This window comes from Anabrus simplex, chromosome 1 (assembly GCF_040414725.1).
Source record: "Anabrus simplex isolate iqAnaSimp1 chromosome 1, ASM4041472v1, whole genome shotgun sequence".
NCBI classification, from domain to species: domain Eukaryota; kingdom Metazoa; phylum Arthropoda; class Insecta; order Orthoptera; family Tettigoniidae; genus Anabrus; species Anabrus simplex.
Genome location: NC_090265.1, coordinates 931,271,304 through 931,289,869, shown reverse-complemented (window position 1 = coordinate 931,289,869; position 18,566 = coordinate 931,271,304).

The window sequence follows — 18,566 nt, the reverse complement described above, 5'->3', positions numbered from 1 at the left end:
ATAATGAAAATTCTTCATTTCGAATTGAATGGTAGTTGCCAAGTGAGCCTGCCGTTTTAGTATAGTATAGTAGTAAAAGCGGCCTGCCATTATCCTCAAAACTTCCCCAATGCCTACCTTAGATCGGAAACAACGTATTCTGTCCTCCTAGCTTTGTTTCTAGGATAGCGCTAAGACGCATGCAATTTAATATTATCTTACTCACTACCTTTACAGTAATTTACTGAGAAATTCGTATACAATGTAAAATATCGTAGCGAATCACGGGTACATTTGCTAGTATCATATTAATGAAAGTGTTAGTCGCTTAGCGATCTGTTAAGTACAGAATGTATTGTGGGTGAGGGTAAGCCTTCACCTGCATTTACTGGAGTGATCATTCAATGATTTGATGTTATTATCACTCAAAGCTGGCTGAACTTAAGAGTCCTATCAGTGTCTCATAATTCACCGGCAGGTAGCTCCGGGCAGAATAAAATAAAAATGAAACATATCGGTCCATTATAACGGACGGCCGGATTTGCCAAAGCTGTTTTTAGTAAACTCTTTTAATAGATTACAATAATACATTCAAAATATTTAAACTAGAGCATGAAAGGCATTACAGTATAGTCTTTGTGTACAATAGTCTAAATCTGGTTGAGATAAAATCACTAGAAAAGTCAAATAGCTTACAACAACAAATTTACTTATGCATCATTGTCACTCTCGCTGCGTTTCCGCCATAATATAGTGCGCATAAATTACATCATTTCGATACGTTGTGGTAGTTGGACTTTCTATTAAAACAAAAATGATGACCACCACCAGTACAATGGATGTTCTCACTGTAATATTGAACAGCCTGTAACCATGGACCTCATATTCTTAAAATAGGTTCTGGAGGCAGGGGCGTATTTGGGCACTTTTCTTCAAAAGCAAAAACTTTGGTACTTGATTTAGAAAATTATTCATTTACTGAAGAAATTAAATTATTCAGTTTTGGTAACCAATTTCTAATTTCTTCTGCTACTCAGTATTGTGCATGTACGAGACAAGTAACGGGGATAGCGGTAAAACCCACAAATTTCTGGTTCCAATCCTGTCTCACAACCCCCACACCTGCCCTCACGCCAACTTGGCTCTGTGGAAGCTTTGTTATATAATAAATTAATAATATTACTCTTTATATGAAATGTGTAAGATTGAGGCATAAAAAGTTTTGTGTAGGCTCCGAAAGGCAAAAATAGGTCGTAACGTCGAAATAGGCGCGTATAAGCATAGGATCAGTCATGCTGCAGTAGCACCGGCTGACCCAGTGAGGAAATCAATGGCAAAGTACATCACTCTTTACTTGCCTAGTACACCTCATTTGGGATCTGCCATTGGTTTTTGCGGTTTCCTTATAACGGCATAGCCTTTGGTGGTGCTATTTGAGGATCCAACCAGCCTCTGGGCTGATGACCTAACAAACAACAACAACAACAACAAGCATTATAAAATTTAATTTAACTTGACGGTAAGTACATATACGGATAATTGAAACATATAAGCTTGATAGGGTCTAACGGAAGGCAGTGAGCGATTCTACTTTCGTTTCTAATTATGGCCCCCACTGTCGGCAGCCCTAAGATGGTTTTCCGTGGTTTCCCATTTTCACACCAGGCAAATGCCAGGGCTGTACCTTAATTAAGGCCACGGCCGCTTCCTTCCACTTCCTAGACATTTCCTATCCCATTGTCGCCATAAGACATATCTGTGTCGGTGCGATGTTAAGCAAAATAGCAACAACAACATCTAATTATGGCGCATGTGCATTTTACAAAGGAACTGTTTGGGTTGGAACTACCAGTTTTCAATGAATCTTGAGTAAATGATCACTTAATATATCAGTAAAAGCAACAGTAACATCATACTTGATTAATGAAAAATGGCAAGGAGCTAGGACCGTTTAGCTGATGATTTTGTTTTAATTCTATTTTGATGTTACATGAAAAATGTTATACCGAAAATGAGATTTTGATAATACGAACAAAATTTCGCACTCTGAAAACCTATTTTACTAGCACGTACAGTAGACGCACATCGAAATATTAGAGATTTAATACTTCTGTATCATTAATAGTGGAAGATAGACTAATACATAGTATAAAATCTTTGTCGTCTGCAGTAAAATGATTTTTCTGCTTATTGGTAGGGCCTTGAATACATAATACGTCAAAACAATGTCCTATTAACAAAAATTAAGAACTAAATTGAAAATTTGACGTTGGTAGCTTAGTTAGTATTTAATGATGAACGACTTATGGCTTTGGTGACATACATCACAATATTTTTCGTTGTGAAAACGCGTCTTGTACGTAAAACACTTTTTAAAATACTTTCACATACACACTACCTGCAGCTGCACTGGAGTAACATACATACATTATCATTATAGACTGTTATGCCTTTCAGCGTTCAGTCTGCAAGCCTCTGAGAATTTACTAAACGTCGCCACAATCCTCGATTTGCAACTAGTGTTGTGGCGTCATTTAGTTGTATACCTCTTATTTTTAAATCGTTAGAAACCGAGTCTAACCATCGTCGTCTTGGTATCCCCCTACCTCTCTTACCCGCCATAACAGAGTCCATTATTCTCCTAGGTAACCTATCCTCCTCCATTCGTCTCACATGACCCCACCACCGAAGCCGGTTTAGGCGTACAGTTTCATCCATCGAGTTCATTCCTAAATTAGCCTTTATCTCCTCATTTCGAGTACCCTCCTGCCATTGTTCCCACCTGTTTGTACCAGCAATCATTCCTGCTACTTTCATGTCTGTTACTTCTAACTTATGAATAAGATATCCTGAGTCCACCCAGCTTTCGCTCCCGTAAAGCAAAGTTGGTCTGAAAACAGACCGATGTAAAGATAGTTTCGTCTGGGAGCTGACTTCCTTCTTAGAGAATACTGCTGATCGCAACTGCAAGCTCACTGCATTAGCTTTACTACACCTTGATTCAATCTCACTTACTATATTACCACCCTGGGAGAACACACAACCTAAATACTTGAAATTGTCGACCTGTTCTAGCTTTGTATCACCAATCTGACATTCAATTCTGTTGAATTTCTTACCTACTGACATCAATTTAGTCTTCGAGAGGCTAATTTTCATACCATACTCATTGCACCTATTTTCAAGTTCCAAGGTATTAGACTGCAGGCGTTCGGCACAGTATGCCATTAAGACCAAGTCGTCAGCATAGGCCAAACTGCTTACTACATTTCCACCTAACTGAATCCCTCCCTGCCATTTTATACCTTTCAGCAAAGGTGAAATATTACAGCCTTGTCTAACTCCTGTAAGTACCCTGAACCAAGAACTCATTCTACCATCAATTCTCACTGAAGCCCAATTGTCAACATAAATGCCATTGATTGATTTTAATAATCTACCTTTAATTCCATAGTCTCCCAGTATGGCGAACATCTTTTCCCTCGGTACCCTGTCATTTGCCTTCCCTAGATCTACGAAACATAAACACAACTGCCTATTCCTCTCGTAGCATTTTTCAATTACCTGGCGCATACTGAAAATCTGATCCTGACAGCCTCTCTGTGGTCTGAAACCACACTGGTTTTCATCCAACTTCCTCTCAACGACTGATCGCACCCTCCTTTCCAAGATGCCAGTGAATACCTTGCCTGGTATACTAATCAATGAGATACCTCGATAGTTGTTGCAATCCTTCCTGTTTCCTTGCTTGTAGATAGGTGCAATTACTGCTTTTGTCCAATCTGAAGGTACCTTACCAACACTCCACGCTAATTTTACTACTCTATGAAGCCATTTCACCCCTGCCTTCCCACTATACTTCACCATGTCAGGTCTAATTTCATCTATTTCCGCTGCCTTATGACAATGGAGTTTATTTACTATCCTTTCCACTTCCTCAAGCATAATTTCACCAACATCATTTTCCTCCTCCCCATGAGCTTGGCTGTTTGCAACACCACCATGATGATTTCCTTTTACATTGAGAAGATGTTAAAAATATTCCCTCCACCTCTCCAGTGATTCCCTGGGGTTTATTATGAGTTCACCTGAATTACTCAAAACACTGTTCATTTCCTTTTTCCCACCCTTCCTAAGATTCTTTATTACTGTCCAGAAAGGTTTCCCTGCTGCTTGACCTAGCCTTTCCAGGTTATTACCAAAATCTTCCCATGACTTCTGTTTGGATTCAACAACTATTTGTTTCGCTCTGTTTCTTTCATCTACGTACCAATCTCTGTCTGCCTCGGCCCTTGTTTGGAGCCATTTCTGATAAGCCTTCTTTTTACGTTTACAGGTTGCTCTCACTTCACCATTCCACCAATATGTTCGCCTTTTCCCATCTTTACACACAGTTGTTCCTAGGCATCCCCTTGCTGTTTCTATTACAGCATTCCTGTATGCCACCCATTCACTTTCTATATCCTGAACCTGCTTACTGTCTACTGTTCGAAACTTCTCACTAATCATATCCATGAACTTCTGTCTAATTTCCTCGTCCTGGAGATTTTCTACCCTTATTCGTTTGCAGACAGATTTCACTTTCTCTACCCTAGGCCTAGAGATACTTAGTTCACTACAGATCAAATAGTGGTCTGTATCATCGAAAAATCCCCGAAAAACTCTTACATTCCTAACAGATTTCCTGAATTCAAAGTCTGTTAAGATATAGTCTATTATGGATCTGGTACCCCTAGCCTCCCATGTGTAGCGGTGAATAGCCTTATGCTTGAAGAATGTATTTGTAACAGCTAAACCCATACTAGCACAGAAGTCCAGCAAACGCTTCCCATTCCCATTAGCTTCCATATCTTCCCCACATTTACCAATCAGCCTTTCGTATCCTTCAGTTCTATTCCCAACTCTCGCATTGAAATCGCCCATTAGCACTATTCTATCCTTGCTGTTGACCCTGACCACGATGTCACTCAATGCTTCATAAAACTTGTCAACTTCATCCTCATCTGCATCCTCACATGGTGAATACACGGACACAATTCTTGTCTTAATTCCTTCCACTGACAAATCTACCCACATCATTCGCTCATTTACGTGCCTAACAGAAACTATGTTGCGTGCAATGGTATTCCTGATAAAGAGCCCTACCCCAGACTCTGCCCTTCCCTTTCTAACACCCGTCAAGTACACCTTATAATCTCCTATCTCTTCCTCATTATCTCCCCTTACCCGAATATCATTTACTCCTAGCACATCCAGATGCATCCTCTTTGCTGACTCAGCCAGTTCTACCTTCTTTCTTCCATAAGCCCCATTAATATTGATAGCTCCCCATCGAATTCCATTTCGTTCGCCAAGTTGTTTCCAAGGAGTCCCTCGCCTGTCAAATGGGAGTGGGACTCCATTACTCCCATAGGTCCGAGGCTTGCTTAAAGTGTTCTGAGCTCGGTAAATTCATGAAGCAGGATGCTGCCCTACTTGCACATAGTCCAAGTGAGGATCTCTCCTCTAACGGTGAATTGTATAGTCCTAGCCGCCTGAGCACAAGGAGGGCCACGACTCAGAATATGTCCGAGATGCCCACTCCCGTTCCATAGCAACAGGTATCCCGACTCTCAGGACCACTTACTAGGCCACTCAGCCGTTGCCCATGGTTCACGAACTAGGACGTGACTACAGTAACCCACAAACATGAACCACTGGAAAAAATTGTTTCTTACACATTACGTATGAAGAATACGCCCTGAAGCCGCGGTGAATAGATGTGTACAGTTGCAGTGCAGTTATATGCTTAGAATTGCTTTTTATATTGCCCAGAAGAATATGTTGTGAAGGCCCAGCGAAGTGTACAGCTACAGTGCAGTTATTTGCTGAAATGATTCTTATCAATTAAACAAACCCCATGGTACCACAACCCTTGAAGGGACTGGGTCTATCAAGCGACCGCTGCTCATCCCAAAGGCCTGCAGATTACGAGGTGTCGTGTGGTCAGCACGACGAATCCTTTCGGCCGTTATACTTGGTTTTCTAGACCGGTTCTTACACATTACGCTTGCATACTGTCTGAAGCATTGTACGGCGGGTTATATAAGCCAAGGGGCAAACGAAGCTACTACGTATCTCATAAACATCGCACTGTAATAATAATGTTATTTGCTTTACGTCCAACTAACTACTCTTTTACGGTTTTAGGAGACGCCGAGGTGCCTGAATTTAGTCCCGCAGGAGTTCTTTTACGTGCCAGTAAATCTACCGACACGAGGCTGACCAATTCGAGCACCTTCAAGTACCACCGGACTGAGCCAGGATCGAACCTGCCAAGTTGCGGTCAGAAGGCCAGCGCCTCAAGAGCCACTCAGACCGGCACATCGCACTTTAGTGTATGTTGCAGTCAGATTAGTGTACGTGGGGTATGAGCAAAACACTGGATCGTGCCTTGTATGATTTTGATTAATAAGGAAAGAAACAGGCTATTCATCCTTTCGTAGAAAACCTTTGTCTTCTAAAGGAAACAGTCCTCAGTCCAGTGGTATTTGAAGGTGCTCAAGTACGATAGTCTCGTGTCGATAGATTTACTGGCACGTAAGAGAACGCCTTCAAGACCAAATTCCGGCACCTCGACGTCTTCGAAAACTATTAAAAATTAGTTAGTGGGACGTAAAGCAAATAACATTATTATTATTATTATTATTATTATTATTATTATTATTATTATTATTATTATTATTATTATTATATATGTAGCGTGGCGCGTAAATACATTGAGTTATAAGTTATATTTATTATTTATTTGAAAGGATTAGCTAGTTCCCAAAGAATGTGGACTGTCGCTAGGACTGTTTAATGTGGAAAAAAAAATCTCAAACTTATAATTAAACAGGTAATAATTCTAAAACGACAAAATAGTTCGTAAAACATCAATCAACGTCACATTAACGCTAAAAAATTCACTTCAAAAAATTCACTTCACTCATAATTAACAGGTAGTTCAAATTCGAAAACATACAAAAAATATACCTGGAGAGCGCCTGGTACTAAGGCTAGTCTGCAATAATATATATGAAAAACTTGACTTGGTGCGTGAAAAAATGAAAAATAGTTTAAAATTATGTGAAAATTTCTAAATGTCCCAATATTTTAATTTAGAAAGGATCGAAGCTTAACGTAAATGGAAATAACTAAAAATGAATAAGTTATGGGACTCAAAAAGGCCCGCGGTTCGGCTTCAGAGGGCTCATGTAATGTTTTTGCTAGTGGTTTTCGGCGATGAAATAATGGGAAAGAGCTAGTACTGGGAAAGTAGCAGCCGTGACGTAAAAATTGGAAACCAGGAGAAACCATCTTCAAGACTGCCGACGGTGGGATTCAAATCCACCATTTCCCAAATGCAAGCTCATAGTTTGCGTCCTTAATCTCGCAGCGAACTCACTCGGTAGAGCCTATGTACAACGTCAGAAAGTGGAGACGGCCGAGCGCCGCTAGCAGCAACCGAGTGTAACTAATTGCTCTAATCTAGCATATGGGGGTAGATGAGGCCGAAAAATCAAAATGTAGTCAAGTCATTGGAGATTGGAGCTAGGGTGAGTTCTCAACTTTCGCGAGAGCTAAGTCTAGCCAGAAATATATATTGAAACCTACCGTCTCTAACATCGACCCTATATCCATGCGTTGTGGCCATGGCTTCAATACAGCAACCGTTTATTTTGAAATTAAACGTCACTTCCGTATGGTTCGAATTCCACATAAAAATGCAGTTCTTGTGCCTTTACGCACTATATCAGCATTAAAATGAAATGACGTATGGATTTTAGTGCCGGGAGTGTCCGAGGACATGTTTGGCCCGCCAGGAGCAGGTCTTTCGATTCGACTCCCGTAGGCGACTCCCGTTAAACGGAAATTTCTGACTACGTGATCTAGGGTAAGGATTCTGCCTCTTACATGGAGACCCGGGGTTCGATTCTCGGCCAGGTGAGGATTCTTCATCTGGATCTGAGGTCTGTTTCAAGAATCACTCAGCCTACCTGAGAACAGTTATGGAGCTATATAACGGTGAGATAGCAGTCCCCGATCTAGAAAGTTTGCAAATATGATCCGTTGTGCTGACCACACGTCACCTGGTAATCTGCGGGTCTTCAGGATGAGCAGCGGTCGCTTGGTAGATCAAGGCCGGTCAGGGCTGTAACATCATTGGGTTTTAAACGGAAATTGAAGTTTAATAAACTTAGTGCTGCTTCGAGTTATTAACTTTGGGCGTTCTTCGACGTTATTGACCTGAGAAGGGATTGAATATGAGTCCAACGTTAATCGGCAGCAACAGAGTACCATGTTAGTGAGAATATCTTACTGTCTTGAATAGAAATATACTGGTGTATAATTTGCAGTATCCGCAGATGTTTACTGAAACAGGTCAACAACAAGGCTGGCTTACATACAGAATGAATAAATTCCTCTCAAAATTATTTGTTGGTTATTTCGATCTATAGGATAACGAGTATAGTTTCATGTGAAATTACACAGACTGAGATTTAATGTCACTCAACGCTGGGAACATAACTGACGTATCACGCAACACACGTCAGAGATAACCTAACCAAGAAACTTCTGGACAAGACCTCACATGTTGATGTAAACATGTTCATTTCTTAAATTGGGTCTATCTTCACAGTGTCTTTCCTATATGTATTAGCGTTGCAGTTGCTTCAGATCATCGTTACTGAATTAAGGTAAATATAGCATTTTAAATCAGAAGTGTTCGAATCCTGAAAAGAAAAATACTTAAGTCTTTCCTCTTCTTTCTTTCTTTCTTTCTTTCTTTCTTAATTCGTTTACGCTCCATGGTTGGCTTCTCCCTCGGACTACGTAAGGGATCCCACCTCCACCGCCTCAAGGACTGTGTCATGTAGCGTGAGACTTTGGGTCGGGAATACAACTTGTGAGAAAGACCATTACCTCGCCCTGGCGGCCTCACCTGCTATGATGAACAGGGGCCTTGTGGGGGAATGGGAAGGTCGGAAGGGATAGACGAGGAAGAGTGAAGAAAGTGGTCGTGGCCTTGAGTTAGGAACCATCCCGGCATTTGCCTCTCAAATAAGTGGAGAACCACGAAAACCAACTTCAAGGATGGCTAAGGGGGGAATTGAACCCCCTTTTATACAGTTGACCTCCCGAGGCTGAGTGGACCCCGTTCTAGCCCTCGTGCCACTTGTCAAATTTCGTAGCAGAGGCGGGAACCGAACCCGGGCCTCCGGGTGTGGCACCTAAACACACTAACCATTACACCACCAGAGACGGGCATTCTTCCTACAATATTCATACAATACATAAATTTCCATTATAGACTGTTACGCCTTTTAGCGTTCAGTCTGCAAACCTCTGTGAATTAACTAAAAGCCTCCATAACCCTTTAATTCGAAATAGGTCCGTAGCCTCTTTTAGTGCCACGCCTCTTATTATTCATATAAATGGAGTTTAATCGTCGTCGCCTTGGTCCCTTCATACTTCTTTTACCCTCCATTATTCTCCTTGGTAGCCTATCTCCCCTGTTCGCCTCTCATAGCCCCTCCACTTAAAGCCAGTTTATGCGTTCTGCTTCATCCGCCGAGTTTATTCCTCAACTAGCGAATGTACCCGTGCTTCGCTACGGTATTCTACATTGTATTCGAATATCGAAGTAAATAGTGTGCATGCAGTAAATAAGATTGTTTTAAAATTGCATGTCTCTTAGCGTTATCCGAGAAAGAGCATGGGGAGGTCCCCGTACGTTGTTTCCAATGTAAAGTGTTTGTTATGGATTTGTGATATAACGGCAGGCTCACTTGCCTACTGCCATTCACAATCGAGTTGGGAAGTTTACCTTATAATTGCAGGCCCCATTGCCTACTATGCGGACAGAATCGATTTGGGGAGTTTTCGTTAAAATGGTAGCCCCCCTTTCCTACTTCCAGACAGATTACAGTTTTTATTATAAAGGCAGGCAATTACCCTACTATCACTCGAAATCCCCGTGTATTCAAAGATTTTAAAATGATATGCATATCGAAACCTTCCCCGTGATGAGTATACTCTAAATATGAAATTTGGTTGAGATCTATCCAGCCGTTTCGACGTGATGGTGGAAAAACCATTCTGGTTTTCCTATAAACCCCCCGTGTATTCAAAGATTTTAAAATGATATGCATATCGAAACCTTCCCCGGGATGAGTATACTCTAAATATGAAGTTTGGTTGAGATCTAACCAGCCGTTTTGACGTGATGGTGGAAAAACCATTCTGGTTTTCCTATAAACCCCCCGTGTATTCAAATATTTTAAAATGATATGCATATCGAAACCTTCCCCGGGAGGAGTATACTCTAAATATGAAGTTTGGTTGAGATCTATCCAGCCGTTTCGACGTGATGGTGGAACAGACAAACAGACAGACACGAAAAATTTTATTTATATAGATTCATCTCCTTATTTCAAGAATCCTCCTGCCATTGTTTCTACCTACTGGTACCAGCAATCATTCTCGCTATTTTCACGGTTGTTACTTCTAACTTATAAATAAGAAATCCACAGTCCACCTAGATTTCAGTCCCTTACAGCAAAGTCGGTCTAATAATAATAATAATAATAATAATAATGGTTTTACGTCCCACTAACTACTTTTTTACGGTTTTCGGAGACGCAAAATGCTGGAGTTATGACCTGCAGGAGTACTTTTACGTTCCAGTAATTGTACAGACATGAGGTACCTTCAAATACCACCGGGCTGAGCCAGGATTGACCCTGCCAAGTTGGTGTCAGAAGGCCATAGCCTCAACGTTCTGAGCCACTCAGCCCGGCAAGTTGGTCTCAAAACAGACCGATGTAAACATAGTCTTGTCCGAGAACACTCTTCTTTCATAGCGATACCGTTGATATTAATTGCGAGATCACTGCATTAGCTTTGCTGCACCTTGATTCACACTTACTTTACTATCATCCTGGAAGAATACACACCATAAGTACTTGAAATGATCGAAATGCTCTAGTTTCGCATTTCCTACCTGGCAGATGATCATCTTTCAAAATTTAATGATAAAAGAGGTGTATTATTTGTTAATAATTCTTTTAGTAAGAAGTTACTGATGTTCATCAAGACATGGTTAAAAAATATTCATTCCCCAAGTGATTTATTTTTACAGTTTGCTTTTCGCTGCGCCGACAAAGGTAGGTCTTATGGTGACGATGGATAAGGAAAGGGCATTTACCTGGTGTGAAAATGGGAAACCACGGTATGGTTCGAACCCACTATCTCCCGAATGCAATTCTATTGCTGCGTGACCAAAACTACACATCCACTTGGTTAGTAAAGTGATTTCAGTGGATCTTCTCCACTTCTTGAATCAATTGATACGGAAGGCTTCGGTTTCCAAGAATTTGTAGAGGAAGTTCTTTTGTAGTATTGTCAGAACAAATGACTCCCTAGCGAGTAGTTATATATATTTTTATACAATTGGTTTTAGGTCTTACCGACAAAGGTATGTCTTATGGCGAAGAGAGTAGTATTAGATTAACAATAAAATAGAGGACTTCATTAAATTCATCTGGTCTTCCTATAAACCCCCAGTCTGTTCAGTGACTTTTAAACAATATGCATATTGGAACCTGCTCCTGGATGAGTAGACTCTTTGATAGTAGATTCTATCTTTCCGCGTTTTAAATATATTAAGTTCCTTTATCTAACATTCCACTAAAGAAATAATACTCGTATTTACATTTTCATTAACTTCGTAAATAGAACGGAGCAGGATATATCGAAGAGATGGATGCAAATTTTGTACACGAAAACTTCTCTCGGGATGGGATACTAATGGATTCATCTCAAACGTCCACTGGAGGAGTTCACTCACTAAATTTCGATATCTCTCAAAATCCAACGGTTTCTGGAATGATGCTTCAGATTGTAACGTATCGTGTTCAATAGCTTGGAGTACATCGATATACTCGTCCACATCCATTGCTGAAGACGTAGGCATGCAAGAATTGTTCACGCCTTAATCGACTCCCTGCGCTGCCTCGAGCTATTTTTCTTTTTGCTTTATGTGCCTTCTACACTTCTTAGATTTGATATAATTGGGCTTGTTATCTTCGTCAAAAACACGCTATATCGTTTGCTATCCGTCGCTTATAACACCCATTCCGTTTGCAGTGGATATCCCTCGACATTTTTAATTTAATCTCTAGAGTGAACTTCACATTTAACTGATCGGATGGTGATTATTGCTCAAATTAGAGTATAACCTTTTTCGTTCTGAATAGTGTGACAGCACAGTGAACGTTCTGTAGCTTCTCTTTCACGAGTTGCATTGCCTCGGCTGTCAAGCTTCCCAGTAATTCGTGCCTCATATTCCCTCCTCTTGCGTATCGCTATACCGCTTTTCACGAGATGTTAATCCTGATATAAACAAATAGGCGGAGCACCTTGCCTCTCCACGTGGACATAGACGTATTTGATTGGAGAAGCAATCGTCCCACTCACTCGATTGTACGTGAGCTCGAAGGAAAGTAGTACGGAGCATTAATTTTATTTTTAGTTAATTATATTTAGAGAGTTCGGAAGAGTATGTAATCAAATTAAAATACGGCTGTCATATATACCGGCATATATATACACTACCGGTCAATAGTTTTCGATCACCTATCACAACTATGGATTTGTGGTTAAAACAGAGATGGTTTTAAATAATCTATCATAGCGCTGTTCTGAAAAAAAAAGCATAAACATGTAAAGACGGAACGACTCTGTTGTGTATTTGAACGGTTCTCCACATGGAGGGTCGCTGATGAGTAACCACAACAACACTGACGTGTCTTTACCCAAAACGTGTCCACTCGAATAGCCCTCATTCCTTCAGCTGTCTGTGTAGCAAGCAGTTCACATTAGTTTTCAGTACACTGTGTGCAGCTAGCAGTGTGTTTGTGAATCTGATCAGATGCATACCATATTACCCCTAAATGGGACGGAAGCAGGAGATTGGAACTGAAAAACGTGCTGTAATTGTAGCTCTGCATCACGAAGGGTATTCTAGTAGGACCATAGGAACAAAATTTGGCGTAGCCCCATCTACAGTGGTGTATACATTGCAGCGGTTCAATCAAATCGGTGCCAATGCAAGTGTTTCGCGATCTGGAAGACCCCGTGTAACATCATACAGGGAAGATCAGTTCATGTAGGTATAGAGTAGACGTCAGAGGACTCATACGGCACCTGAAATTCGCGAGGAAGTCAATAATATGCGAGCTGCTCCAATCTCTGTCTCAACAGTGCAACGCCGTCTTCGTGAATGAGGTTTAAAGGGGTGCATAGCGGCCAAAAAACCTTCATTACGGACACAAAATAAGGTGAAAAGAATGCAATGGACACAGCAACATAAAAACTGGAGCGTGCAGCAATGGTCCAAGGTGTTATTCACGGATGAATCGAAGTATTTGGGAGCCATCGTCGAATGTTTGTTCGTCGACTTCGTGGAGAACGTACGAAGAGTCAGTGTGTGACACCTACGGTGAAGCATGGTGGAGGGTCGATTAAGGAGTGGGGATGTTTTGTGGGTGATAAAGTCGGTGATCTAGTGCGAATTAATGGAACATTAAAGAAGGAAGTATATCACAGGATACTGATCAACAATGCAGTTCCATCTGGTAAAAGGCTTATTGGTCGTGGGTTTGTTCTGCAGCAGGACAATGACCCCAAACATTCTTCTAAATTGTGTAGAGGGTATGTCAATAGAAAAGAGAAATGTGGGGAACTGAAAAATATGATTTGGCCAAGTCATTCACCAGACTTAAATCCCATTGAACTGTTATGGGATCAACTTGACAGGGAGGTCCGAAAACTGAATTCAACTGATGTTGAAGAGCTATGGAATAATTTACAGAGCTGTTGGACTGCAATATCTACACAAACACTACAAAATCTTATTTCCAGAATGCCAAGTGTTTGTGCAGCTGTTCGGAGGGCAAAGGGTGGATACATTGAAGAGGCTAAAATATAAACCATATTGTATTCTACTTAATGTTAGAGAGAGAAAATATGTATTTTATTGGTCTATTTAGTTTTTACGATGTGTTTGTACATTGAAATAAAGTATCTAGTTTTGTGCTTAGGTGATCGAAAACTTTTGACCGGTAGTGTATATATATGTTGCCTCATAAAATTGATTAAACAACGAGAAATGAAGGCACAAGGCGTGGTGTAATACAGGAAGTCTTCTCGTAGTGGGGAAAGTCCCAAGCTGTACAGTGTGGAGATAAGGTGTTGAACCTTGCAGCAGGAGTCAGTGTCAATATTAATAGTGAGAAGAAATGGAGCAAGAGTTAGGACCATCCCGTGTAGTGAAGCAAAAAAGAGGAAAACCGCTCAGAAGTGACCATAGGCAGTGCATTGTAAATGTGTTCAATAAACGAAGTGAACAGAATCCAGGTTTAGTCGTTTATTCAGAAGTTCAGACCTTCGCACTGTTGTCGTATGCGATGCGCTGCCCTGTACGTCCGAACACAAGACGTTGACGGGGTGGAGGTCGGTACTACACGCTCAGCGAATCACAACTCTTTCTTTGGCGGAGGCGTGGACATCCATGTTTACGTCAGGATTAAGCTCTCATGAAAAGACATATAGATAACATCACCCGGTCCAAATCAAGGTCACGTTGGATACTTCGATCATTCCTCTGTCAACCGTACTATATTTCTTTGGAATATATCATGCGTTTTATAAACTACAGGCAGAAGAAAACTCGCCTGAAAAAAGAGTCGTTGACTTTATGGTATGGCACACTAGCACGAGATCTAGAGAAACAGCTTAGTGGCAACGATCGTTAAAGCGCAAGGCTGTGTGGACTGACACCGTGGTTAGTCGGTTCAAGTTCCGTTGATGGAAGAAAATGTCACCATCTGAATATTTGCCGACAGGGAGGAGGTTGTGCACAATCTGTAATCAAAAGATTGCGTACCAGAATGCTGGGTTCAATTCCACATCACTCCGTAGTGCTCATATGGAGTGAGGACATATGGCGCTAATAATATCTACATCAACGGACGAATCGCCATTAAGCCTTGAACAGACACCTTGGTATTATTTGATGGAGTAGACTATGCGCCGACAAAGGATTTTAGCCTCTCCTAATGTGTGTCTGCGCGTGTGTGTGTGAGGAGAATATATCTAATTGGTCCCAGCACATGGTGATGCAGTGAGTTCCTCTTGTAAAAACCTGGACTGGAGGTATAGATGTATTCACGTCAACAATAACAAAAAGCCAATGAAGCAGAATCGAAGTAAAATCATAGTCATTGTCCGCATTAGACATAAATAATTAGATATCCATACGATAATGTATAGTCTCGTCATGTAGGGCTTCAGATGAAATGAAATGCGTAGGAATAACTTAATTTGGGTTCCATACTCTTAAAAGAGGTGTCAAAATCGGCTCAAATAATTTAAAATTTCTAGTTGCAGTGGCTTCAGGGATACAGATATATAAATTCGGAAAATTTAATTTTGACGAAGCAGGACATTCCTACACCTGTCCTTACCCTGCGGCAGTCAACTTTAGTCGCCTTAGCCGTTTCCCGCTCCATTCCACAGCAGCGTTGTTATGAAAGCGCCTGTTAATAATACTTCATACAGTGGCCACAGAAAGTATTCGTACACTTACGGAAAGTGATAGAACATCTTTACGACTTACGAGCTGAAGTCAGATTTATAAACGGCATAACGACAAACATCAGATATACACGGTGAACATACAGATCGTTTTAAAATGTAACATGATCGGCACGATACTGTATACAAACTGCAGATCGTACCGCCAAGAAAGTATTCGTACAGTGCGGAAGCACTGTCTTTGTGATTGGTTAAATCAGTTGTCGCCACAGTTGTGCCTGCAGGTGGGGTTGTTATCTCTTCAGTCATCACTGTGCTGTCGTTGCCGCAAAGTTATTTAGTATGGGGCGAAAGAAGACGGAACCTTCATTGAGTCAACGAGATAATATAGTGTTACTGTGTAAGCGAGGTAAAATTTGTCGTCAGACTGGAAAACAGCTCGGCATTACCTTTACTACGGTGAGTTCAATAGTTAAAAAATGCAAGCACAGCGGGCAAACAGAAAACAAACCCAGATCTGGTCGTCCAAATGTGCTGACAATACGGGAGCGACGCAATATTGTGCATTCGGCACGAAAGGAACCGTTCCGAAGTGCTATAGAACTCGATTCAAGACCCAACAAAATGGTGAATGTGCAGACTGTAAGGAATGTATTACACAGTGCGAACTTGCGCAGTAGATTTCCACGAAAGAAGCCACTTATAAGTGAAAGAAATAGGCAGATGCGCCTACAGTTCGCGAAAGAGTATCGTAAAAAGGCAATGGACTTTTGGAACACCATTATATTTTCTGATGAAGCGAAATTTACACAGTTTGGAACTGGTAGGAACAGGAAGATATGGCGGAAGCTAAACACCGAACGTGAATCTCAATACGTAATCCCCACGGTAAAACATGGAGAAGCGAGTGTTATGGTTTGGGGCTACATGGCTACAAATGGAGTGGGATACCTGGCATTTATTGATGGTATTATGGATGCCAGGATGTACATAGATGTGTTGCGCCTTAATTTAAGCAGCAGTGCATACAAGCTTCATCTGGAAGGAGTCTTCCACTTCCAACGGGACAATGATCCTAAGCATTGTGCCAAGATAACCAGTGAATGGTTGTTGTACAACGCCCCAAAAGACTTCTCAATACACCGCAGAGTCCAGGTCTCAATCCCATAGAGAACCAATGGTACCATCTAGACAAAGAAGTGCAAAAACGCCATCCTACTAGTAAAGAACATCTTAAGGAGATACCCTCAGATGCACGGTCCAACATATCTGAAGCGTACACCAAACGTTTAATTATCTCAATGCCAAGACATCTGGAACAGATCATCAAAGCTAAAGGCAAGCACACGAAGTATGAAGACTGTGTTTGAACAAAGACTTCGGAAAGTGTTTGAATTATCTAATAGTGTACGAATACTTTTTGTTGTGTTAAAAGACGAGTTTATTTGTTTATTATGTTGAGCGCTGTAAATCTCATAGCAAATGCACAGCTAGGTGTCTTTTCTGTATGCATATATCTCACTAGATGTGTTTATATTACTTCAAGGTGCTTAATATGCACGGTATACACTAAAATGTTGGTGTACGAATACTTTCTGTGGCTACTGCATATATTTGTTGTTCCCCTCTGGTCTCTGCCTAGCAGTAATGCACTAGCGAGCAGTGATGAGCGCATGGGGTTACGTTAATAATAGAAAACACTGGCAAATTATGCTTTAGAGTTGTACGTAAACGTGGACAGTGAAAGTAGTGATGAAAATGGTGATGTACGAAGTGATAGTTCAGGAGAAAGAATAGTAGTTAACCATGATCAAGTTCCACCAGAAGAGCATGAGATTAGTATTGATGAATTAACCAAGGATCAAAGGTTGGTCCACAAGATCAATAAATGGATGGAATTTTTCTTCTATTGTCTCTCTCTGTCTTATCGTTCCTTCAATTCTGATAATCGTGATCTTCGCGGAAACTATTGTTCAGTCTCCTTTATCTCTTGCGGTCCTCAGCCAGACGTGCTCTACCAAAGAACTTCAACCCAGTTATATTCTTGATAATGTTCATCCATCGAATGGGAGCTCGTCTTGGGTCTCTCTTACGAGGTACATTTTCAAGAATGAGTAGTTTCTCTATGCTGATATTCCCACGTCTCATAATGGGTCCAAACAATTGTAAAACTCTTTGTCCCTATATTAATGAAAAACTGATTCTCAGGTTGGGCTGATCAATGATTTATGTATTAATAAGTTTATTTATTTGTTTGTTTATTCACTTGCATCCTTAATAGGGGTAGCTACACGAACTACCTCGGTTCTTCGCATATTCAATACATGTGTTTCTCAGACATAAAATTCTTGGTTCAGCTGCTAGATGATGCAACGTTTTTGTGTACGATTATGCATTTTTTAGACTTCAGAGAGTTCTGTTCTAAGGGGAAAACTTGAAGGCACCGAATTACCTTGGTCCGAATACTAGAATAAAACGGTAAGGAACTGATGGCCTGTCGTACTTTGAGCTATATTCAGTTCGATCTTCTTGAGCTCGGAGAACATACAAGTGACAGCCGGCTACAAAGAAGTGACACCCTATTGTGACCGTGTCCTTTGTACGAAGCTGTTGTAATATTATCCTGGCTCAGTCCGAGCGCGCATCTGGCGCTTTTCCCAGGATCTGCCTCTCGATCTCCTCAGCCCGCATATCACAGTGCTCACAATTAAGACCGGCATTATTCAGCAGCACTGTTCAACTCTCGAGGAAGGGAGCTGTTTCATGAAGGAATTTTACTATCTCTCACTGCTCAGACGCAAGGCGTTCGTAATGCTCTAGGGAAAATTTTTATATCCAGACACTGTCAGTAAAAATCCACTGTAACTTTCTTGGGATTTTGCACTCAACTATTTAATCCAGTAAACTTAGATGGAAAGGTAACAGACTAGTGAGTGATTGAATTTTAATACTTCTCGGTTCTTCTA